The following is a 24,127-nucleotide window of genomic DNA, read 5'->3' as shown; positions in this document are numbered from 1 at the left end:
TCCCCTCTTACACGGATTAGAGGAGCGAGCGCGGCCGATTTCACAACGTGTCCCAGTTCTCAGCAGCACCAGTTAGCGCTGTTTTTCAGTTTGTTTTATTTCTCCCTTTTTTTGTGGAAATGATCTGAGTGGTTGTGAAAGTGACGTCTCTGCGGTGCCGGGAAACATTTGACAGTTTCTAATGTTTGTGTCTCTCTTTTGTCCGGTCTGCCCATTTCAGGTGCGAATAGGATTTTCCACCATCGCCGCCGCCGCCACCGCCGCCGCCTCCACTGCTGGAAACACCCGGAAGGAAAGAATGGAGCATCATTTTTTATTATCACCAGGTTTTGCATTCCCCCCCCTTTTTTTATTTACAGATTTTTATCTTTTGATTGTCGCATTGCAGATCACGCACAACATCCTCTGACCTCAAGTAACCCCCCAACAACAGACTTGACGGTCACTTCACAAATAGATGGAGGGGGTAGTGGGTTTTATTTTGGCGAGGCGTAAACACACTCTGCAGTTTGAAATCTGAGGAACGTGAGAGAGATTCAGTGTCACGCTCTGTGAAGATCCCTGACAGTCAATCTGAAATCGCTGCTCCGCGTTTTGTTTTTATTTTTTCACAAAAGTTTTCTGCCACAGAACAATAACAGAATCTGAGCTCATTTATCAGGACGCGGTTCTGGATCGGGTTATAATCAGTAGATCTGGTCCCTGTAATCCGGTTGGTTTTTATTACGGCTGCTTTTGGAGGCCCAGAAACCAAAGTTGGTGAAGTTGTGGAAACATGAGAATCACAGACGCACAGTTGACGGACAAATCTGTCACAAAAATGTAAAAACGTAAACGTTCCCTTTAATCTGTCGTGGCTCCGGGTTTCAACGCTCCGACACTCGAGAAACTTGTGATCAGCGGTTTTTGGAACCTCCACTCGGCCGCCTCTAAGGTCCACCTTTAAATTTAACCGAAGACCACGTGATGCAGCTGATTGTCGGTTTTTTCTGGCCAGAATCAAATTGAAGGTAAAATCTTATTTTCAAGGTTTCACTTTTTAAACTCTGACTTTGCTGGATGTTGCATTGTGGGATGGCGGCGTCCTTGAACAGCAGTCAAAAGAGTAAAACTGTCTTTTTCAATTTTATTTTGATATTTGGCTCCATTTAAAATACAGAAGAGTTAAACTGAATGTTAACCCGGGAACCGCCGAGCCGGCAGCGTTGGAGTTTATTAACGCAGCTGAATCGTCCCTTTAAGAGGCTGGCTGACTGATTAACTTCACAAAGCTCCGTATGAGCCGCAGCTTTGTGAAGCTTATCATTAAGAGCCGAGCTTGTTTAAAATCAGGCTGATTGGTTTGTTAACATCATGTTGTGTTCCAGTTCCCAAAGAATCAGTCGCACAATAATGGGATTCAGGAACATCTTCTCTGAGGTTATCAGCTTTAGTGAACCGGCTTTGAATCCTGACAGCAACAGTTTGTCTACAAAATAAATGAGAATGTAAAGAAATGATCAGATCACCGAGAAAATCTCCTCTGGTCACGTCAAAGATGCAGTGACATCACGATGACATCACTGTTCGTCGCCGGTTTGAAGCAGCAGCTAACTCAGATTTTCGGCTCGATGCCGCCCCGTTTAGAGGACGTTCATTCGGAGCGTCTTTAGCTTAGAAATAAAAACAGGAACGTTGAATTTCTGTCATGTCAGGGTTTTATTTTTTTTTCCTTCAGTGGTTTAACAGCGTCAGTTTTTTCTCTGAAACAAACTTGATTTTCAGGACCTGAACTACTGATTAACGTCGCTTTTATAAAATATTCTTTTACCCTTTTAAATTATTACCAAAGAGACCTGTCCCTATCCGTCCCCCCAGAACAAAGCTCAGTTTGGACTTTGACTTTTAGCGTGCACTGTTTCTTCACTAAACTTCCCCTTTAAGAGGAGACATGGTTCATTACCAGCACTTTACTCTGAGGCCCCGCCCCCTCAGACTGGAGGGGGGGTGGCGTCCAATCTCGTGAGAGACAGGTGTGTGTGTGTGTGTGTGTGTGGGGTTGAATAGGTAGTGAACGTGGCCGGACGGCGGACATTGATGGCTGAGGTGATGTTGTGCGTGACCTGTGTTGCCATGGAGACGAGGATCAGGAGGACGGCAAAGCGGAGCACTGAATGTGTGCCTGCAGCAGCAGCCTGACCGACAAGGTGGATTCAAAACAAACAAAAAAACAAACAAAAAAAAAAACAACACAACGCCGAGTGCCAAAGCTGGGATCTGCTGCATTCTCACTACACTTAAAAAAATTCTTCATGTAAATAGAAAATGTTTGTTTGTCTTTGTTTTTTCCTGTATTGCTACAGATTTGTAAAATTTTGCGGGAAAAATTTTGTTACATTTTGTAAAATGGGAGCAACTCGTCCCCCCGAAGCCCTCCTTGTTTTTGTTTGTTTTCTAAAATCCTCACTCGATTTTTCTCGGCCATTTTTTTTTGTTTGTTTGTTTTTTGGATGAACTTTTTTTAAAAAGGAAAAAAGACTGCCAGCAGTGGTTTGCGTGCGAGCATGAAATGTTTGTTTTCTTCCTTTCTCCATCTCGTTCTCGTCTTTGTGCTGAACCAGAGTGGAACCACTACAAAAACAAAACAAAACAAAAAAAAAAAAAGACAGACCAGTTGGCAATACTTCAGTCACTTCTTCTTCATCTCACCGGCACTGGACTTCCGCCCGCCACTTCCCCGCTGAGAGGTGGGAGGAGGAGGAGGAGGAGGGGAAGGAGTGAGGAAGAGGGGGGACTTCGCTTCACATCAAATCAAATTTAAAAAAAAAAAAAAAAAAACACCTTTAGACCTTTTTTCTTTTTTACTGTGCTGAAGTGAAGTCAAGTGCTATTATATTATTATTATTATTATTATTATTATTATTATTATTATTATTGTAGCCACTCTGTCTGGAACCCTTTTTTGAAGAAAAGCAAAGAAAAACAACACGGAAAAAAAAGAAAAGAAACTTAAGCCAATCTGCACTTCTTGTTCCGACGAACATGCTTGTATGACCAAGTGACTGTCGTGGATTTTTGTTTGAAACCGATACGGAACAAACAAGGAAAAAAAAAAAAAAAAAAAAAAAAAAAACTATTAAAAAACAAAAGCAGTTGAGGAACTCAAATCACAAAATGGTGGCAAACGCAGAAGGATTCAATGGTAACGATCTCACAACAACACAACAGGAAAAACCTACAATCCAGAATCACGCTGCCTGAATCATACTTTTTATCTCTCTGTCTGTTTCTCTTCCTCGCTCTGTCACTTCCTCCTTTCATCCTTTCTTTCTCTCTCTCTCGCTCTTTATTGTCCTTACCCTTCTTCTTCTTCTTCTTCTTCTTCTTCTTCTTCTGTTTCCCTTCTCGGTTGATTATTTTCTTTCTCTTTCTGTCCCTGTTTGTCGTCCTGCACACCATCATACAAATCTGTAATAAACAAAAAACAAAAAAAGATAAATAGCCTTTTATTCAATACATAACTACATGTTGGCTTGGTAGGCTTAGTTGAAACTAGTTCCATTCCGACAGAAAAGAATAATAGTAAAAACAAAATATGAGCTTCTTTATGTATTGGTTCTTCCGCTGTAGTGTCCTGGTCAGATTTAAAGATGATAAGACTACATATATCTGAAATACTGTATTTACAAATGCATTACCAGGGCTGGCCTCAAACAACACAACAACGGGAGGGGGGAGACGCTCCAACTCCGTCCAAAGGGCTCCCGCCCACAGCCGTCAGTATCATGAGTCAAATGAAACGCTTTGCTTCAAGTCTTCATAGTTTTTTTAACCTTGTAGCGTTCGGCGTCGCCGAAGCTCTCCGTCATGCTGCTGCTCTTCCTTCCACGGAAAAAAGAAACCTAGAAAGAAAGAAAAAACGTGGCAGCACAGGGAGAGTCCTGCTGAACGCTCAGCCTTAGAAAGCTTCCAAGAGACTCTTATTTTTGCAAGTGTATAGTGTTAATTCAATATTTTTCTGATGAATGATTGAATGTATTTGCTTTGGAGAGTTCAGTAAATGTGGATTTATTGTCTGAATGTCAGAGGAGGGAGGAGTCGGGCGCACTCAGACCACCGCTCATACTGAACAAAAAGGATTCTGTTATCTGGATTCCACTAATCTGAGATGATCCTCCAGAGTTTGAGATGCAGTTAGATCTCCGACGACCGATCGGTTCCATTAAAAACAACAAACAAACTAAATTGCTCCAGTCGAGTGATAACTCTCCCATCGAGGTCAACTTTGGTACGAGAATCAGCGTCCCAAATCGAGTCATCTGAAACTGAATCCAGAACACAGCGAGTGCACACGACTCCTTCCTTTTTTCATTTAAACTTGATGTGTTTTCTCATGTTGAGATTTTTATCTGTTCGGTGCATCTGGTTTCCGTCCTGGTTTCAAAGCCCGCCGAGGACCGAGGCCGGACCCTGAAGTGCACTCATGGTCCAGAAGGCCAGTTAGATTGAGATTCTGCTTTTAAGGAAAAACCTCTGGACTTGGACGGAGAACCAGCAGTTTAAATTTGCTGCATTTGTAGTTAAAGCAAAAAGCCCAAAGATTCACTCCACACAATCCCTGATGTGATCCAACCTCGACTATCAGGCGGACTTCAGAGGTCCTCGGTCTCCGCTGCAATCTGGCAAACCAACACGTAGGAGGGGGGGTTCTGGTTGTGTCACTTTAGGAGTTTTAAAACAATTCAGACAATCAAGACATGACTTATGCAAAAGTATTCCCTCATCTGAGACATTTTCTCCCCCCAGAAATGTGCGATGCTGGATTTAAACTCAAACGATGCAAATCACGATGCTGGAGGTACTGACAGGGTTCACAAACTGCACTTTGAAAATCAAACCATCTCAGTTCATTTGAGGTCGAATCAAACGGGGATAGCTGGAGTTAGAAAATTTAGAATCGCCGTCGACAAAAATCCGAAGGAAACCCGTTGTCCGCCACGCTGCGTCACGTTTAAGCCGAGAACGAACTGGACTTTCAGTTTTGGGGGAAACCGGATGCACCGAAGTGTCTTTATACGGGGAGTTGAGGCCAGCCCTGCTTCATAACTGAGGTTCTGCTTCTTCTACTACTGCTACTATCAAACAACCAACCCTGGGCACAAAAACAGGCCTGAACGCTGTTTCAGATCCCCGCCGAGCTCTCAAGGTCTATTTGATTTTAACTTTGTATACCAGCATTTATGGAAGTCCGACCCAAAGGGGGAACGGGCTGGCTTTGGTTCAGCTGTGGTCCAGCGTGAGGCGGCGTTTCCTCACTCTGGACTACAGACTCAGTGTCTTTGTGACTTAAAACAACTAAAGAAACTATAAAATGGCCATGAATTTTCGTTTTTTCGTTGATTGAAAAGTATTCAGGCTCAGTTTCTGTCGCCCAGGTCAGCAAAACAATCTGTTGATGTCTGCTGTATTTCAATAAAACACAGCCTTTTTCAAAGGGTACCCCCCCGCCCCCCCACTCCTGTTTCTGTGTGTTACTTCAATCACTGGACGTCACGGAAAAGCCTCCTGTCCCATCCACACCGGGCCGGTCTTGGTTTGGTTCTGGCATTCGTCACCGTCTCGGCATAGATCAGAGTCCTCACAGCGGCGAGGTCAAAAACTCATCAGGCTGCCAGAAAAGCCGAATGTCCAGTTCAACAGCAAATCCTGTTTCAGAATAAAGACCATCAGATATCTGGAGCAGATTTTTCATCATTACTGAGCAGAACTTCTGATCAGATAAAGACAGAAACGACCCAAACACATGAGAGGACCTTTTCTGTGGAGAAGGAGGAAACATTCAGAGTGTTTATTGAGCTTCTGGTCCCCGATTATAGAGAACAGAAAACACAAAGGTGTTATCGTGGCTCTGAAAGGGTTCCACTGTTCAGGAATATCTCCTGATAATTAGAGGCAGCCTTTATAGATGCAACTGTTTTGGGAAGTGGAGCCCAGAGGACTAAAACGTGCTGTCCAGAAGATTCATAGTTCTACTCCTGACCTGAGTCTTTCCAAAATCATGGTTACAGTTAGCAAGTGTACAATGATGTGTTTACTCAAACCTCGTCTTTAGAAAGCTGGTGTGAACTTCAGCAAACAGGGCAGAAGACTCCACTCCGGTCTGGACAAAAGTAAAAAAAAAACTGTTAGTGTGGCTTCAGAGCTCCAAATATTTTTGACCTCATGTTCTTTCCATCCAGCCTTCAGAGTGATCCGGTGAAGTGAGGAGAGCTCTCCGAGCCTCGGCCGATTTCACCTGATAAAACCCACTTCACTCTCAGAACGAGGGAGACGATGGAGATGAGGAGGAAGGAAAAGGCTTTTTAAAACGTAAAAACAAAAATACTCCTCTGGCCTTGAAAGCGTTGGCGCCTGATGCAACTGCAAAAGATGATGGAGGCGTTTCCATCGTTGTGGATGTGGGCCACGTCGCTGAGCTGTAATATCTGGCCGGTATTCTCAGAGGATATCACGCTGCTGGTGTTAATTTAAGATAAGCTGTGCCGTTGGAGTCACAATGTGAATGAAGGGGGCTGTAAAAAAAAATTAAGAATAGAGTAGAGGTGAGGAATCACATTTCGGCCTGATAGCAGCACACGGTGCCCTCCGAGTGCTCGGTGTGCATTTGTGTTTGTGTAGTTTATTCCAATGATGTGTGTCTAAATATTCATATTGTGTGTGGGGTGTTTCGGGCTCGGCAGATAAATCGAACACTCCTGCAAACAGAAAACACTTTTTGTGTCTGAAGCTGCATTCAGGCCCCCTGGGAAATCAGGTAAATACGGCTTCTCTACTTTAAACAGGTTTTGTTGGCTTCCCAGCAGTGAACGCTGCTGGAGAATTCAAACCTTGATGAAATTTGTATTCCTTCATGTAAAATAAAAAACTGTAAATTATTATACATCAGATAGCGTCAGCAAATAAACCATTTTCTTGGTTTTTGGAATTTGTGATATTCGCACACCAGCGCAGTGGATCGTAGATCGTCAGATTCAGAACTGGGAAAAACGCTTCAACAATTTTGGTTTCTTTTTCATTATAAGAGACGGCGAAGTGAGCGTGTGTTAGCTTGGTTCTGGTGAAAGTTAAGCTAACGAAGATTCAGTTTAATGTGTTTATTATATATTCTAACTAGTGTTTAAATTCCACTTTAAACCGATTCATTTTAATTTAATGATAATTCAAAATAGCATTTGATTGAATTTTAGCAGATTTCGTTTGTTTTAAGATTTCACATTTTGGACAAAGCATTCAGATTTTTTGTTAGTGAAACTTTTCTCACGTTCTGATTTCAAAAAATGTTCAAAGATCCCACGTCTCAGTAAAAATCAGAGATTAGAGAAAATTGTTGCAGATTTTGATGTTTAAAAATAGTTATGGATTCTGTCGGGATCTTGGACGGCTGAATTAGTCAGGCGGGCCGATGGTTTCTCTGAACTTGGCTCTGGTTCGAGGTGCGTCTCCTGTCTCGGGCTGCTGGACTCTCTGGGTCTAAATCCACCTGAGGAGAAACTGGATAAGAAAGAAAAACTCCTGAACTGAGAACCAAAGAAATCTGTGCCGTGATTTCTCCGGCTCCTTCAGGGATTCAAACCTGCCGCTGCGTCTCTTTACAACCATCCACACGAGGCCGAGTATCCAAATTAGACCAAAATAAAATGCAGTCGGCTGCACAGGAGACGGCCGGAGAGTCTCAGAAGGGCTGAAGCGATTAGACAATCGTTGTGTAGTTGTGTCTCCGCTCAGCAGACTGTTGCATCACCTCCACTTGTGTTTTCTACCTGTAATCCAAAAACCTCGATACATATTCATCCTCTCTGCCGCCGCAGAGCAACCTGAGACGATTTTTTTTTCTGCTGAACTTGAAGTCGATCTAAAGGTCAGACGCGACTCTACATATGAAATGCGACCGTTTGATTTGCCGTCTCGACGCCGAGCTGTTTGTACTCGTGACCGAAACATGGCGCCGAACAAACGTGCTGCAGTCACACTTTGCAGCAGGAATAAAAAGGCAGCTGATCTCGCTGTGCAGAACAATCTGGCGCCGTCCTCGTGGAGGAGGTCAGAGGTCAGACGCCGCAGATCGAATGAGGATTTGGAGCTTTCTTGTGCACTGAATTGTGTTGATTTTATCTTTAACATGATGGAATTGTGAGATTGTTTACCGGATGCAGCTTACAAACTGCCGTCTGGCCGTCAGGTTTTTCATTGGATGAAACTTTACGGGGCCCGAACACCATCTCAGTCTGGTTCTTCAGAGAAGATGACTTTAAAACATTTAGCACAAACTGCCAGTTCAACGTGTTCTTCATCGCTCTTCTGTACAAACATTTGGTCCCTCAGTATTGAAACGATTTAACTCTGGTGTTGACTCAAACTGAGACGAATGGGTTGTTTTTGTTTGAAATCCTGATGACCAAAGACGTCACCTTACTTTGCTTCTCCCGTTTCCTGACAGCGGTGGCTGTTTAACAAGAAAAAAACTGCTTTAAATTATTTAGAAGGAACACTTACTTGATTTGTGAAGACCTTGGTGTTGTCTCATCTCTGGCCATCCTGTGGAGACATTTTTATGGGACGTGAATGTCGGCATTGTGGCACCAGGTCCATAAAGATGCTTTTGTTTGTGTTTTGTTGCCCTTCAGTACAGCAAACGGTTGTGTAACGTTTCCTCAAAACAAAATCTAAAATTCTGAGTAATGGGTCACAAAGTAGGAAGCAAAAAAAAAACCAAAACAAACTAAGAAGGTCCAGTTCTTTCTAAAAGGCGTCTGCAGAATCGTCCCACAAATAAAGAAAGAAGTAAACAAACAATGACAGACACAACAAACTACCTCCCAATCAGGCTGATTTGCCCCAGCTGTGGGCAAATCACAGCTGCCACCTGAAACCTGCACCGAAGATCCTTCAGACCAGATTCTTTAGATCATATTCATAATATTTTAGCTTGTTCTGTCACAGAAAACTGAATCAGCTGATTCTGAACGTGTGGAGACATTTTCTCCAAAAACAACACCACAATTTAACACCTATAACAAAAAATTTAAACTGAAAACTACATTTACCTTGTTGTGTATTTGGTGTGTTGCTGTTATCGCCTGTACAGTCGACCAAAACCTGCTGAAGTGAAAATAATGACTTTAATCATCATGTTTACTACAAATGGAAAAAGATTTTGAAGGCTGGAAATGAAGAGTCTGATCACATTTAACCTGACGGAGGTGAATTCAGAACTGACTGGGTGAAATAGATAAATAATGTAAGGTACTGAAATTTAAATACAGTTTAAGGAGGAAGCTACAAATGAGCAACAAAATTAGAAATCTCATATTGAAGCAGTTTTCACGCTGAATGTCTGAAATAACTCTGATCCACACAAGACACCAAAAATTCGACACCACAGCCAGCCATCACTTTGTGATGTCACACTGAAACAGTCGCCGCCCTCGGCCACGCCCCCCCACCCACCAGTTGTCCAGGTCGGATTAGATTGACCTGCAATCTGCGTTGTTCTCAGACGATCTGATCCTCTCAGATCACAGCGCTCCACAGAGAAGAGACATGAAACTACACTCGGACGGTTTTTCGTTTTTAAAAAACCACAAATATATCTTCTAACGGACATCAACACTTCAGAATAAAAGCCTGGAGACGCTCAAACATGGACCTTTAATATGAAATATGTAGTTTTATACTCTCAAAGTGTGGAAAATTGAGAAAATCTAATTGTATTTTGTGGCTTTCACATATGGTCTGTTTCTTAAAACCACAAATACGTCTTCCAACGGACATCAACACTGTAAAATGAAAGAGCGGAAAAGTTAAAATATGGACCTTAAATATAATTTCATTAAAGTTTGCTCTCTCGCAAACACAAACTCAGTTTCTGGCAGCAGATCGGAGAACGCACACACAGACACACACTGAGCTTTTCCAACAAACACACTTTGAAGTAACAGCAGTCGAACTCCTCCTCCATTTTAAAGCGTCAGCAACCTGCTCGAATGTGTAAAATCCTCCTTCAGCTCGTTCTCGTGAAAAGGTTTCTGCTTCTGCCGGTTTGTTTTCCTCTCTGCCTTCCAGCCGTCACTGTGTCGCCAGTTTTGTGTAAGTAGATCAACAAAATGTGGCCGCCCAAAGATCAGCCATGATCCCCCCGGAGCAGAACCGGACCTCTGATGTCAAATATCGACCTCTGAATTCTTTAGAGAGCGCAGAAAACAAATCCACTGCATTTTGTGATGTTTCTTCACACCTTAAATCAGCACTAAAATATGGATGTTAAATATAGAATGTGGCAGCTGAACTCTTAAAAAGTGGGGAAAAATGGAAGAATCCAACTCTACTTTGTGGTTTTGGATCATTGTTTGTGTTTTGGTTCTTAAAACCACAAATATATCTTCTTACAGATATAAAACACTTTGAGATGAAACGCCGGTGGAGCGTTCACATCTGGACCGAATCTGAAGTCCAGCAGAGAGCCAAAGACTGCGGTTAATTTTCTCCTCCGCCTTTTTATTGTCCCGTAATAATGGAAGGATCGGGATCCAGGTGTCTGTTTAAATCCGCTCCAGTCGCCCCGCTCGGCGCTGACCAGTTACAAAGCGGGGCTATAATGGGAGCGTCCCGGTGCAGAGCTGACCTGCTGTGCCGAAATGGTACCAAATAAATAATAAAGCGCGGCAGGATGGCTCTTCGTGGGCTTCCTGGAGAGGCCCAATATCAGCTCTGATTGGAGTTAAGCACCTCTCTGTTGACGAGCAGCCGCCCATTAAAACATGATTCACACGTCGGCTCAGCTTTTGATTAAATTTCTCATAACGCTCGCCCTCCGCTGCTGACAGTCGGTGCTCCAGATAGAAAAGAGCTGATTTAGAGAGCGAAGGAGCCGTTTGTGTCTTCTCCGTTAAACTGGAGCTCACGTTCTGCGACGCGTCTCATCGTGTTCGCTGCGAAGTCGTGAAACTCAGAGGCCCAAACTGAGACCTTCGTTCCACTGGACTGTACTGTAGTCTATGGGAAAATGTCCCTTCCCTCCCTTTAGGTCAGCCCCACCTTCTCCTTCAAAGAAAGAACAAAAACCAAAATACAAACCTTGATTGGCGCTGACGAAGAACCAGGCCGTTGCTCGGTCATTTAAAGACGGCCTGACCTCCAAACCTCCACCAACCATCCAACCATCCACACGGAGGAGGGGGTGCATCTGTGTCGCCACGGAAACATGGTCATCTGTAGCCTACGACACACACACAACAGGCCTCGGTGCGTTACACAGAGCAGTTCAGAGGAACACACAAACACACACATGAATATAGAGCTAAAAGGCAGAACGATGAACACACACACTCTCTGAGCTTTCATTCCTGACTGCAGCTCTGAATCGCACAGAAATGTGATTTCACACTGAACTCTGAGAAGAAAGACGGAGGTCTGCTCCTGACGACAGCCAAATAAACACACCTTTCAACTAAAGCTTTTTTTTTTTCACTTTTTGAAGCTCCACTGTTTGAATTTCCCAAAATTAAAACAATAATGAACAATTTCCCCCATAAAGTATCCGATTTCTTTGTTCTAACATCTCCTTCAAAGTCCTCGTTATCTGATGACAATGAAACAGGAACAGGATGAAAATCATTAGTTTAAATATCCGTCAAGACGTTAAGCTGCCTTATATTGAAGTCTATGGGAAAATGTCCCTCCTCCTCCTTGATGAGTTTCTGGTCTCAGTCTGAAATACAACATTTGTTCATTTAGAGGAAAGGGGAGGGGCTAGGGGGCGGGGCTAACTGCCAATCCTGTGTTGTTTAATGTGTTGTGTGAGCTGATTTTTCATCATTACTGAGCAGAACTCCTGATCAGATAAAGATAGAAACGACCCAAACACAGGAGAGGAACTTTTCTGTGGAGAGGAAAAAAAGTGTTTGTTGTTCGTTCTTGTTTTCTGAGTGACGTATTTAAAAAAAAAAAAAGTTTTGTTCTCAGCTAATTGGTGAAAAGGTTAAAAATGAAAAAACAAAGCACAGAAAACATTTTAAAGGATTAAAACAAAATTACAAGTGAAACATGATGAAATGCACAAATGAATGTGTGTAAATCTGAAGCTGCCGGTCTGAAGACTGTCGGCTCCGCGGCCTCATTTGTCCAATTCGTCCCGTCGCGCTGAAGAACCTTTGGTTTCTGTCTCTGAGGAACTTTTATTTCATCTTGTTCCTTTGAAAACAAAGTTTTCTCCAAGTTCATCAGTTTTGTTTTTTTGTCGCTGCTGTTGTTTTCTCATGTAAAGATAATAAAAACAGTGTGTTCGGGTTTGATTCATTAGTCGTTGCAAAGATCTGTTTTGATTTAGTGTCGATTGACATTCTGAGAAATTAGATTTGTCCGAAGATAAATGAGAGAAAAACGAGACAAAGACAAAACTATTCAGCACGTCTTCTTTTTTTAGAAATAAATCATTTCAACGCTGGATTTTTTTTATCATTATCATCTCCTAATGTTGCACACCATCTGCTGCAGACAAACTTTTTCAGTTGGGGGAGCAGCGAGAGGAAGTCGTGACGTTTTGGTTTTGTTTTTTATGAGATCGATTTATGGTTTTGACGCCACATTTGGGAGTTTTGTCTGTTTTTTTATTTTTTGCTGCAGGAGAGTTTTGTTCACTGAAGAAAAAGAAGAAACAACAGCTGGAAGAGGGCAGAGAGGACACACACACACACACACAGACACACTAACTATCCTCATACTCACACTTTTGTTTTCACACACAGACACACACACTGCACTCAGTCACACGTTGCATCTCTTTCACACACACATTCACACATTTCTCATTTTCACATTTTTTGCCTACACACACACATTCAAGAGTTGTGGCTGAATCTCTCTCTCTCCTTCAGCCCCGAGGGGCGAGCGAAGGGATGACCTGACAGTCGACTGTGTGTGTGTTACCCTGAAGGCAGCGTCACACACTCTGTCACACTCATTCTGTGTGTGTGACAAATGATCCACTTTATTTAAAGGCCTTTAAAGGGACAGTTCAACATTTGTCCATGTGTGAACAACTTTTTGCTTCTTGTGGGAGGAAAAATCCTGATCATGTGACATCATGGGACAGTGAAGGCATCACAATTTATAGTTCAATGGCAGTTATTTGTTGCAGTTCAAACGCTCTGCTGAGGATTCCTCATTTATGTTCTGGGACGCGGTCCAAAGTCACAAGTCACAATTTTCTGAAAGACAGTGTCTGATGGTCTGATGGTCCCCAAATGCCCCGCCGGGTCAGCCGGGTCAGCCGGGTCAGCCGGGTCAGCTGGATAATCAGGAATATTTTACTTTTATCCAACCGTCCCTCCATCAGGTCTGAGCCGGGCCAATTGTTTCCACCTGCTTCCAGCCTTTACACTAACCCTAACCCTAACCTACGTGTCCGTCCTGTGAGGTTTGTCAGTCCAATTCAGACAGTGAAAAATGGGTCAGAGCACAGAAACACAGAAGAAGAACTTTGTTCGTTCTTTTATCATTTAGAAGACACAAACTTGTTCTGCACCGGTCCTTCAGTCCTTTACTGGACCATGACTGGTGACAGAACCTGTAGGTTCTGGACTGTGTCACAGACAGACCCTGAACGGTAGAACAGAAACCAGAGGGACTGCTCCCAAATGTTGGAGAGTCTGAACCGGACCAGAAGCAAACGACAAAAAGCGCCGCAGACGCAGGAAACAAAAGAATTGTCAGGTCCTCAGATGTACAGTGTGTCATTAAACGCACCTTTTTATAAACTGAATTTAACGCTGCTGTCACAACAGAGCAAGGCAACGCTGCCGCCGCGTCTCATCATGACTTCAATCGCACAAACAACAAACTAAGTGACACAAACATTTTTAATTTCCCTGCATTTCATATCAGACTCCGACGTCCCTACGAGGCTGTTCAGCTCGTCCAACGTCTTTCACCGCACAACCTTTGACTCACGCTTTCCTTTCTGTCTTCAGTTGATCCGCTAAACTCAATGAAATCAAAATAAAAACCAAATTAAACGTGAAACGTGAAAACAGAAAACAGATTCCGTCAGAATGGAGGTTGACTTCAGTCCCTCCAAGGACTCACACGTCTCTTCAGGTAAAAAATCTGTGAGTGTGTGCGTTTGTGTTTCAATAATTCAAAACAACTAAATCCAGAACACAACAAAGGAAGTTGGAGCACCTCAGGTCGATATCACACAGCTCCAAACACAAATCCTCCGTTTAAGGCAAAAACTTCATCTGACGTCCTTTTTTTGGGATTTTCACCTTTTAACGACTTCGGAAGGATTTTGCTGTGAATTTACTTCTTTTTAAAAATCTGAAAAACGGCAGCCAATCGGCTCTTCGTGCTGATTTTTTAGATGGTGTCCAGGCCAACCTCTGGGACGGACAGCTGGTTATGTTTGTCTTGTCTTTCACGGTTTTGTCGTCTGAACGGCGTTTGCGTTTTGTCCACAGCAGCATTTTCCTTTTTGCCCAGCTGCTCCGAGCTGCAGATCCATCCACAGAAGCTTTGTCCTTTCATTATTTGGCCTTGAACAGGAAGGAAAGTGAAACATTTTCTGCTAAATTCTCAGATCTTATCATTTCCACCGTTTGAATGGGAGAACTGGACTCAGCGTTTTCAGGTCAAGTCCACAAAAACAAAATCAATATGGAACAAAGAAAAGGTCACAGATGCTAAAAGAGACAAACACGTCCATCGGCCGTACAGCTCACTCTGCCTTTCCTTCCTGACAGGTGAAAGTCGGCGGGGTCGGTGTCGGAGCGCTGAAGGAAACGGCTCATCACCTGTAACTTGATCACGCAGTTCAAAAAGATAAAAGTTTTCAGGCTCACCAGAAAATAAATACTACGGGACAGCGAGGAAAAGGCAGATAAGATGAGTCTGGTCCAGACCTGTTCAAAATATATGACTTTTCATCATCAATCTTCAGATTTGTTTCTCCGTCAGCTGACCGAGGAGAGATCTAAAAACTAAAGAGCTTCAGCCAAACATCAAAACCAAAAACCAGAAAACTGAATGTCTAATCAGTGAATCTACTTTAGAGATGAAGGAAGTCTAGTTTAGTTTGGACTCATCCCAAGAAGGTGAGTTCATCATGACGAAAAAGAGAAAAGACAGCTAAATATAATTAACTGTGTATTTCTACGAGGAATCAAATCGTAGCGCAGAATCGTCACGTTAAAGTGCAGCACTTTTGGCGAAACTCTTAAATTACCAACTCTTTCAATAAAGGGAATTGTGGGTGTGACGGAGGCGGAGCCCACTCTGGAGCCTCGTCAAACCCACCAATAGAAACTCTTCCCTCATCCGTCAGCATAGGCCCCGCCCATTAAGTGCAGTTGAACTCACAAGCGAACCTTTTTAACGTGCAAACAAAGACGAGGACTGATTTCTACGTTTTCACTTCCAAACATTCTCTTTGATCCGCAGGTCTCTGGCTTGGTTTTATTTTCAACATTTGTTCTGGTCTAACTCACTTCGGGTCAGAATCTGCAGTTCAGGAAATTACGTCCATTAACAAAGAATGTACAGTACGATATTTACAATATGTGTTTGTGTCTGTGTATGTGTGTGTGTTTTGCGTGACCTCCCTGCTGTTGTCACGTCTCTTCCGATTTCCCAGAGGCCTCCTCGGTCTGAAGGGCGTCTTTGTTTCCAGACGCTTCAGTCAGCAAAGCTTCGCCGTCGTCTCCGACGCAGAAATCATCAAAACCACATTTTGTTCTTCTTTCACTGCAGAAAAATGATAAATTCAGCGATTAGTCTCCTTCTCTGTCTCTGTTTAAAGTGGATGATAATTTATTGTGTTTTTCATTTTAACTCTGCATGTTTCAGGTGTTTGTTCAAATGAAGCGCTGACATCTCCTGATCAGGCAGCTCACATTTGATTTGAAATAAAGCCACTTTAGTTGAGAATGAATTCCAGAAACGATTTGTGATGCAATTAAAAAAAGAAGAAGAAGTGGGTTTGGAATTAGTTCTGGCTGTTTGGACTAAAAGAGCGTCTCAAACTGAAGCTGAGGCGCAGAGACATCGTGGCCGATGCTTCTCGTCTGAGCTAAGCTAAACTGAGCTGAACTATTTTAGGAGTTTTGAAGTTGCTGTTTTAGTCGTCAGATAAACTGTGCTGGTTTCCCTCCAACTCTCCGCCTGCAGGCGCGTAAACTCCAGAGTCATGAAAGCAGGACAAGGCCCGTTTGTCGATTGTGACTCTTTGAACGAGGACACGGCGTCCTCGCGCTGCCTCTGACATTTCTGCTCCTCCTCCCGTGGCGTCGTATCTGGGTTGATGAAGGTTGATCGAGGTCGAGTTCGACATACGGAGTCCGCGGTTCTGCAGCCAGACGCTCCACCTGACCCAGTTGTCGCTCTGCTTCTGATACAAGACTGATGGTGGCGGGTTTTTGTCTCAGCGGAGTCACCTCCTTTCTCCTCTTCCTCCATCTTCCTCTGTGTCATCATTTTGTGGGTCCAATTATTTCTGATGTAAGAATAAGTGAAATAAATAAAAAAGAAGAGACGTTTTGGGGCAGCGGTGGTGCAGTCAGGACGCCTCCGGGTTGGAAAACCAACACATTCTATGAAACAGTTTAATCTTCTGCTTCAGCTGAACAGAACAGATCGACCCTGAGCTTTTAACGGTTGATGAGACGTTCCTTCACTTTCCTGCAGACGGTGTTGAATGTACACAACATGTTCAGGGACATCAGGCCGTCTTCATAAATATAATATTGAAGTTTTAAGCCTTATGAATTAAAACCTCATGCCATTCAGTCCTGACCATTCTTACTCGAGGACAAAACTTGCAAGTTAAAATGACGAAGCACTGAGGACGAACAGCGAGGCTGTGAGTTTCTCTTCCTTATTTTTCATCTCCATCGATTTTTTTAGTTTTTTGTTTTTTTTTGTTTGTTTTCACTGAAATCTTTATTTTTCTCCCCTGAGTGGAGAGCTTGCTTTTGTTTCCTAGATTACCTGTCTGTGTTGCCGCGTAACCTTGTATGATTCATTAATCTAAAGCAAAGGGACAAATTCAGGCCTTGTAGTCGCAGCAGATCAGCACCTTGTCAGAAAAGAAATAAAAAAAAGAAAACCCAGACGTTGCATTCGAGTCCCTGCGGGTGAGAGAGCTTTTGTTTTGTTTTGGAGCCGACAGCTCCATCAGACAGTTCAAAATAATCCCAGACGAGGTGAAGCATCCACCAATTCATCAGCCCAGAAGAAAATGTCTGCTTGTGTTTTAAGTGCCAAAATTCAAAAAGGAAAAAATGTGGGGAATAGAGCCGGGCTGAATGGGCCAAGAGCTCGCATGAAGAAGTTGAGGTCACGGGTTCAAGTTTTCGTTCAGATTTCTAATTTACAAGTGTGTTTTACATCTTAAACGGCGAGCCGTGCGCAGCGTTAGCTCAGAGCTGAACGCAGCTGCAGCGACTTCTGGCTTGTTTGGATTTGACAAACTGCTTCTGAATCCATGGCTGAACGGCTTCAGGTTCTGCAGTGACGGGATGGAGTCCCATCTTTTGCAGCTCCGTCAGCGGAGAGTGTGAAGGCCGCAGGTTTAAGTCCCGTTTCAGAGGATAAACGGCCACATGTGGAGCTGCAGCTTCGGTCCGACTCAGCCACCAAAAACAATAACAGCCAAAAACAAAACAAATTCCAACTCTGTTCCCATTGCGGAACAAAAAACAAACCCAGATTTCCTCTGGAATAACAAAACTGTGTCGACTTTCTTACTGGAGATGGAAGCACACGTTCCCACTGCAGAACTTCCCACAAAGCCTGACAACGTTCCTGTGAGAACGCGACAATGTTCCCACAAAAGAACCAGAAACAACACAACAGGAGCCATCACAAATTTGTGAGTCCAGACTTGTGTTGCTTTTGTCTTCCTTCTTTGTGTGTGTCAGACGGAATATTGATCAGTTATCATCTGAGGAGATACAGACAGCGTGTTTAATAAATGTGTTTCCTATTAGACCCCCCCAGTAAATCGCCTCCTCTGTAATAATGTTGTCTCCCCTGTCAGGGATCAAACCGACGCTGATGGTGCAGCCCCCCGGGTCCTCTTCTTCGGTGGGAAGACGATAATAAAGCAGAGCAGCTGACATCGGGAGGTTTTCATTTCAGCTTCCTCACATCCGACCTTCATTTTAAAGGTCCACACGGTCTGACGGCTTAAAGGTCTAAAGCTACGTGGACCTCCACGTGGTCTCTGGTTCGAAATCAGGTCTGCTTCTGTGTTAATACTGTGAAAGTATGAAAATGCTGAAATGATCCTTTAACTTTAGATTTGAATCACCTCTTGTTGTAACTGATGACAGCAAAACGCTGTTAAAATCTGTTGGTTCCGGACTCAAGGTCCACTTCTCATCCTTTTCTGCAGCTTTCGGCTGTTTCTCCCAGAGGCTGAAGTGTGATGAAGGAGAACGAGGCCGTTTCATTTTCTCGCCGACTCCGCTTTGCTGAAGGGGTGAAGAAGTGAGAAGTGGACCTTGAGGTAAGACTGTTTTGTCATAGCGGCGCGGCAGAGTTGAAGGTGGTGGCGACTGTGAGATGAACAAAAATAAACCAGAAGTGTTTGTGGCAGTGACCTCACGCTGCGCTCGTCAAAAAGGCGATCAAGGATCTCTCCGTCCACACCGAAAAGAGCTACGCACTCAACCACGTCGCCTTTTCGTGCCCACGACTCTGACGAAGATCAGACTGTGCGTTCGCGTCACTGTCCCTGATTCCTGATGTTCAAAGATGAATAAAACAAATGAAAACAAAGATGTAAAAACACGTCAGGCGAGTCAAACACAAATACAAATGAATCTCGATCAAATTGATTAAAATGCACAGCAGTCCAACGCAGATGAAAACAAGTATAATGAAGGTAGCTGTTTAACAGTCCACCGACGCGCCCATTGTTTGTTCCTGGGAAAGTGGATTTTAAAGAGCTGATGTGCTGATGTGCTTCAGTCTGACTTTATTTATTCTCACCTTCACATTCATAAGGACTCAGAAAATGATTTTCTACCAGCAGGCTGGATGTACAGTCATGTGTCGCTGCATCGATGTGATGATGAAGACAAAAACACACATCGTCTTCAGGTTTAACTGAGTCGGATCAAATCGGCGGGCTGAGCTGTTAAAAAAAAAAACAACTTCCTGTCGTTTCTGCAGCAGTTTCACTGTTTCTAAAAAAAAAAAAAAAGAAAGAGTCTGATGAAGCAGATGAACCAGAACGAGGTGTCACACTGTTAAAGGAGAGAATCCTGAATCCAGCCTGCAGCCGCTTTTACAAGCTTTAAATATTCATAAGACAAAAGAACAGTTTGATGGAAACAGCCAATTTCACCGGAGCAGCTTTCTGCCAAGGCCGAAGGACGTTTTCCTCCAAACCGTTCAGATCTCCATCAGCTCAAAGACTGTCAGACAAGCAAAGTTAAGGCCGGTCCACGCCAGACAGTTTCGTTCTTTTTGTGTAATCCTGCTGACCCACAAACCAACAAACCTCTCGGGCTAATTAACAAACTTCATCTCTCCAGTTAGTTCCAGTCTGAAGAGGCCGACAATTCAATCTGTGCGTTATCACGAGCAATTAAATCAAACATTTGCATTCTTGTCAGGAGACATCAAACGGATGACAAATTGTGACATAGTTTGTGTAGGAAGGAGGGAAGGTTAAGGGGGGTCGTCATCAGTCCGACCTCAAACCTCCATGAAAGTCGTTTGAAAAGACATCAGTCGACGGGAATCCAGGAATAGACGGCTACGTTTGTGTCAGCTCTGATTTGAAAGTACAGTAAACTGAACCAAGAGGCATCAGCTGACCTCCCCCTGTACCTCCCCCAGGTGGGGGGGGGCATCCTGAGCGCTTCGAGGACTCGCTGTAATTCCCTTTGACAGCATCTTCTTCAGCTGGTGCAGAGCGCGACAGTGCCAAAGGAGGAGGAAGAGGAAGAAGAAGAAGAAGGGGGGTTGATGTAACCGAGCTGAAATCACAGTTTTAACATCCTAATCTGTCAGAGTATCTGAAGACAAGACATCTGACAGGCTGCGGCGCAGAGAAGGTGTCAGAAACAGCAAAAAGGAAAACACACACTCTCTCTCTCTCTCTGCCGTGAGCTCAACCTGCTGATTTGGGAGGTTTTGGCGGATTATCTGTCCCGTACTGTACCGCCGCTCTGACTCCTCTATATTTGGGGATTTGGTTAAATGTCTCTGATCAAACTGTCTTTGAAAACTTTCTGTTTTATGAAGCTTAAAAGACGCTGCAGCCATCAGTGACTTCAGTCTGTCTCTGCCGCAGATCAATGGCACAACCTATGTCCTGTAAAATCCTTATAATACAGTTTTTGTCATATGGGGGCGGTTAGACTGAGGCGTCGTTTTCTGTGATCACACTCACAAACATCTGCACGACTAACGATTATTTTTATCATCAGAGGTGAGAAAAGTGTGAAAACGGTTCCAAATGAAGTCCTCAGATGTGTCTGAGATTTACATTCATTATTATACAAACCAGGAAATCAGAAACTAAATCCAGTTACTTTAATTTGAACGTTCCCGGAAGACTTTGACCAGAATGACTAAAGGTCCAAACGGTCTGAAGGTTTAAAGGTCCAGATGGTCTGACAGTCTGAAGGTCTGAAGGTCTGAAGGTCCAGACAGTCTGAAGGTCTGAAGGTCCAGACGGTCTGAAGGTCTGAAGGTCCAGACGGTCTGAAGGTCTGAAGGTCCAGACAGTCTGAAGGTCTGAAGGTCCAGACAGTCTGAAGGTTTAAAGGTCCAGATGGTCTGAAGGTCCAGACGGTCTGAAGGTCTGAAGGTCCAGACAGTCTGAAGGTTTAAAGGTCCAGATGGTCTGAAGGTCTGAAGGTCCAGACGGTCTCAAGGTTTAAAGGTCCAGATGGTCTGAAGGTCTAGACGGTCTGAAGGTCTGAAGGTCTGAAAGTCTGAAGGTCTGAAGATCTGAAGGTCCAGACGGTCTGAAGGTTTAAAGGTCCAGATGGTCTGAGGGTCTGAAGGTCCAGACAGTCTGAAGGTCCAAACAGTCTGAAGGTTTAAAGGTCCAGACAGTCTGAAGGTCTGATGGTTTAAAGGTCCACAATTAGACTTTGATGCAGTCTTTGATCACAGCCTGTATTCGGGATTGTCAGGACTTCTGTAACTTTGTGATGTCACAACAAAGTCCCAAGCCCCGCCCACTTGGTCTCCCCAGGATTTGGTTTCTCTGAGTGAAATCTGCTGTATCTGCACCAGAGAGAGATCCTGAACGGTGCCTGTCCTGAAGCCGTTCCTTCCATTCCCGCCATTTTTCTCTCCACTTCCTGTGTTTAACCCCAGAAATGATGATTTAAATACGGGGCAGGAAGTGCCGACGTGTTGCTCCTTTAAAGAGCAGATGTGTGTGTCTGCCTGCACCGCCTAGGTCAGAACGTTATATAACATCACTGCAGCGCCTCATGACGCAGGCGCCGCCGCCATCCCATCAAACCCTCAGACATTACACTGGGGAGTTTGCATCCTGCTCCGGCGACCCAGCGGCGCGCCGGGAATGTAAAGGAAAACACGTTAGTCTAGTTGGATGTGACAGACTCAAACAGCTGCGGCGGCTTTGATGAGGAGGAGTCAGGCGGCGCGTGTTCACCGCTTCCTGGTGTTAATATAGGTTAATATATAAAGGTATACAACGCAGAGCTAACATGACAGCAAGACAGGAGGGAGACGACAACACAACGTGTCCAAACGTGGCCCGACAACAAGAGCAGAGCTGACAGGAGCACGAACACACACTTATATGAACACACAAGATATATAAATATATATATCTATACACACAGACGCACAAAGACACACTGAGCGAGCGAAACTGTCTGTTCCTGCAACAACACTTTCATTTCAGCTCTGACCCAAATAGACCCACACGGCTGACACTGTGTGTGTCACGAGGTTTTACCCTATTAGCAAGGTCTCAGTCTGAGATGTTTTATTTTTAGGGTCTGAGGTTAGAAGTGAGATTTAAGATCGTATTGAGGTGTTGTGTGTGTGTGTGTGTCTCACAGTCCTGTGGCCTTTTGTTGTCGTTGATCAAAACTGTTTCAAAAGTTTTGACCCCGTCACATTTAGGCTGATTTGGATGGATCTGCATTCAGGTGAGAGTGCGCACACACTCACACACTCACTGAGCAGATGGTGAGTGTAATTCTGCGCTGAGCCCGGCTCCTGAAAAATAGCTGAGGTTTGAATACAGTCTTTGTGCAGCAGAGACCTCAATAGCCTCAATACAATTGTGTAACGGACCTCCTTCCACGGAGGGAGGGGACAACGAGGCGGGGGGGGCAGAGTGGGGAAAAGAAAAAGGGGAAAGGCAGAAAAAGAACAGGACAGAAAGGAGGGAGAAGCTCCACACAGTCCAAAGCTGATTGGTGATTCAGTCCAGACCAGTTCAGGAGGGAAAGCCGTTTCTTTATGGATCTGAATTTGTTTGTCTCGACGATTTAACCGCAGACGAAATGAAAGTAAAAAACATTCTCGGCGTACTTTCAACTCTAGCAAACCCTGCAGGGTTGGATGGGAGGTCTGGGTGGGCGGGGCTTAGTGAGGGCGTTGGCTGCTATGATGTGACATCACAAAGATCCAATGCGAACAGCTTTCTGTGTGGACTGAAACCTTCGTGTTGACACTGATTTAAATAAATGAGGTCATACTGAGTGTGGACGCGACGCTGTTCAGCTGGAAGCCACTTTGATGGGAAAATTCAGCTTTCTCCTCGAAGTGTAAAATTAACAGGTTTTTCTGTTGCCTGAAAAGGTGTCATGCAATTCTGTGTCGCTTTCTCAACATGTTGAAATCATTAACACGTTCGGCTTGAAACAGAGATCACGGTCAGGTTCTTCACACCTGGCTGAGGTCTTCAGCAGGATAATGACTGTCAGCTTTCAGCCGACGACTTCCTGTTTCCTCCTTCGATATGAAGAATGTCTGCGAAGCGTCGCGTCGACCGACTTTCACCCTTCAGTTATTTACTCAGATGGAGATTTAGTGCCATGTTGTTCATCCACAGCAGCTCTCAAAGGACCAACTCCACAATCACACAGCTGTCCCCACAAATCCAGACTCACCTCAACAGATCATCATCATCATCGTCGTCGTCCTCTCCCTCTGTCCTTCCACCAGCCCAGTTGTTGTAGCAGCCTCCATTTTTACGTTTTGTGTAAAAGTGGCGCCTGATGGAGGAACATCAGCCCGTCTTCAGAGCACTCAAAGGTCTTGGAGTCAGTATTTAGTCTAACATCTGTTAAATCACTGAAGGAGAGCTCACCAGAAACAAAAGAAACTGAGACAAAGTCCCAGTTAGTCCTTCAGGAGAGGAGCTTCTTCCCCCAAACAGTCCTCAGAGGTCCGAACTTCAGCGGCAGGAAAGAGGATCTGGATCCATGTCCACTTTTAGGCTGGTGGGTTCAGCTCTGCAGAGTGACAACATCAGCTGAGGCTCATGGGTATTGTAGTATTTTAACAACAATCTCATCTCGTTTCCATGAGAAGTTTCACCGTTAACATTAGCTTAGCTTCCCCGGCGGTCACATGACCTGCCTCACTGCGACCCCGGACAGAACGCTGCCTTTGATTCACTGTAAAGTGAATGAATCTGACCGGAGCTGCTGAACGTTTGATTCTTTGCAAGTGAGCACTTTAATGACTTGTGCTGGATCAACAAAGCGGGAAGGAGACATCATTTCAATCCACTTTCCCCTCAGTTATTTCATTGACGTGTCGGATTTTTAAGCACAAGCATGCAACAGCCTTCTGCCTAAACTGTAAGTATAGAAAATAGTAACTCATTTGTCAGCTCTTGCTTCGGCGACGTGCAGTGAACTGAGCTGAACTGAACTGAAATGAAAGGCAGGGAGAACAGACGGAGGGAGGAGGAGGAGGAGGAGGATCAGGCGGCGGGAAGAGTGTAAAAGGGCGAGCGATGGAAAAGAGACGAAGGGAAAGAGGGCGGACAAAAGATGGAGGGGGTACAAAACGGAGTGGAGGGAGCGACGACGGAGAGACGAGAAACAAAAAGAATCATAACGGAGGAGAAATGCGA

General features: G+C 44.2%; 1 protein-coding gene and 1 long non-coding RNA gene across 4 annotated transcripts in view; one reads left to right on the top strand and one right to left on the bottom strand.

Moving 5' to 3' along the window:
* LOC115050522 (zinc fingers and homeoboxes protein 2-like) overlaps positions 1 to 3,123 on the top strand; it is a 78,600-nt gene extending 75,477 nt beyond the window's left edge. For all 3 annotated transcript variants that reach the window (XM_029513356.1, XM_029513357.1, XM_029513359.1), the window contains one exon: positions 221 to 3,123. The gene's annotated coding sequence lies outside the window, so the exon portion shown is untranslated. The remainder of the gene's footprint in view (positions 1 to 220) is intronic.
* The window catches only part of LOC115050524 (uncharacterized), a 16,324-nt gene extending 4,495 nt beyond the window's left edge, over positions 1 to 11,829 (bottom strand). Inside the window, exons 1-6 of the long non-coding RNA XR_003841206.1 lie at positions 11,113 to 11,829; positions 9,084 to 9,138; positions 8,533 to 8,574; positions 6,081 to 6,139; positions 5,515 to 5,685; positions 3,339 to 3,447 (exon numbers count right to left, since the gene is read on the bottom strand). This is a non-coding gene — a long non-coding RNA (uncharacterized LOC115050524). The remainder of the gene's footprint in view (positions 1 to 3,338; positions 3,448 to 5,514; positions 5,686 to 6,080; positions 6,140 to 8,532; positions 8,575 to 9,083; positions 9,139 to 11,112) is intronic.
* Between the last annotated feature and the right edge of the window lie 12,298 nt (positions 11,830 to 24,127).

This window comes from Echeneis naucrates, chromosome 11, assembly GCF_900963305.1.
Source record: "Echeneis naucrates chromosome 11, fEcheNa1.1, whole genome shotgun sequence".
Lineage (NCBI taxonomy): Eukaryota > Metazoa > Chordata > Actinopteri > Carangiformes > Echeneidae > Echeneis > Echeneis naucrates.
Note: the sequence above shows the minus strand (reverse complement) of the source record. Positions and strands in the feature narration are given on the sequence as shown.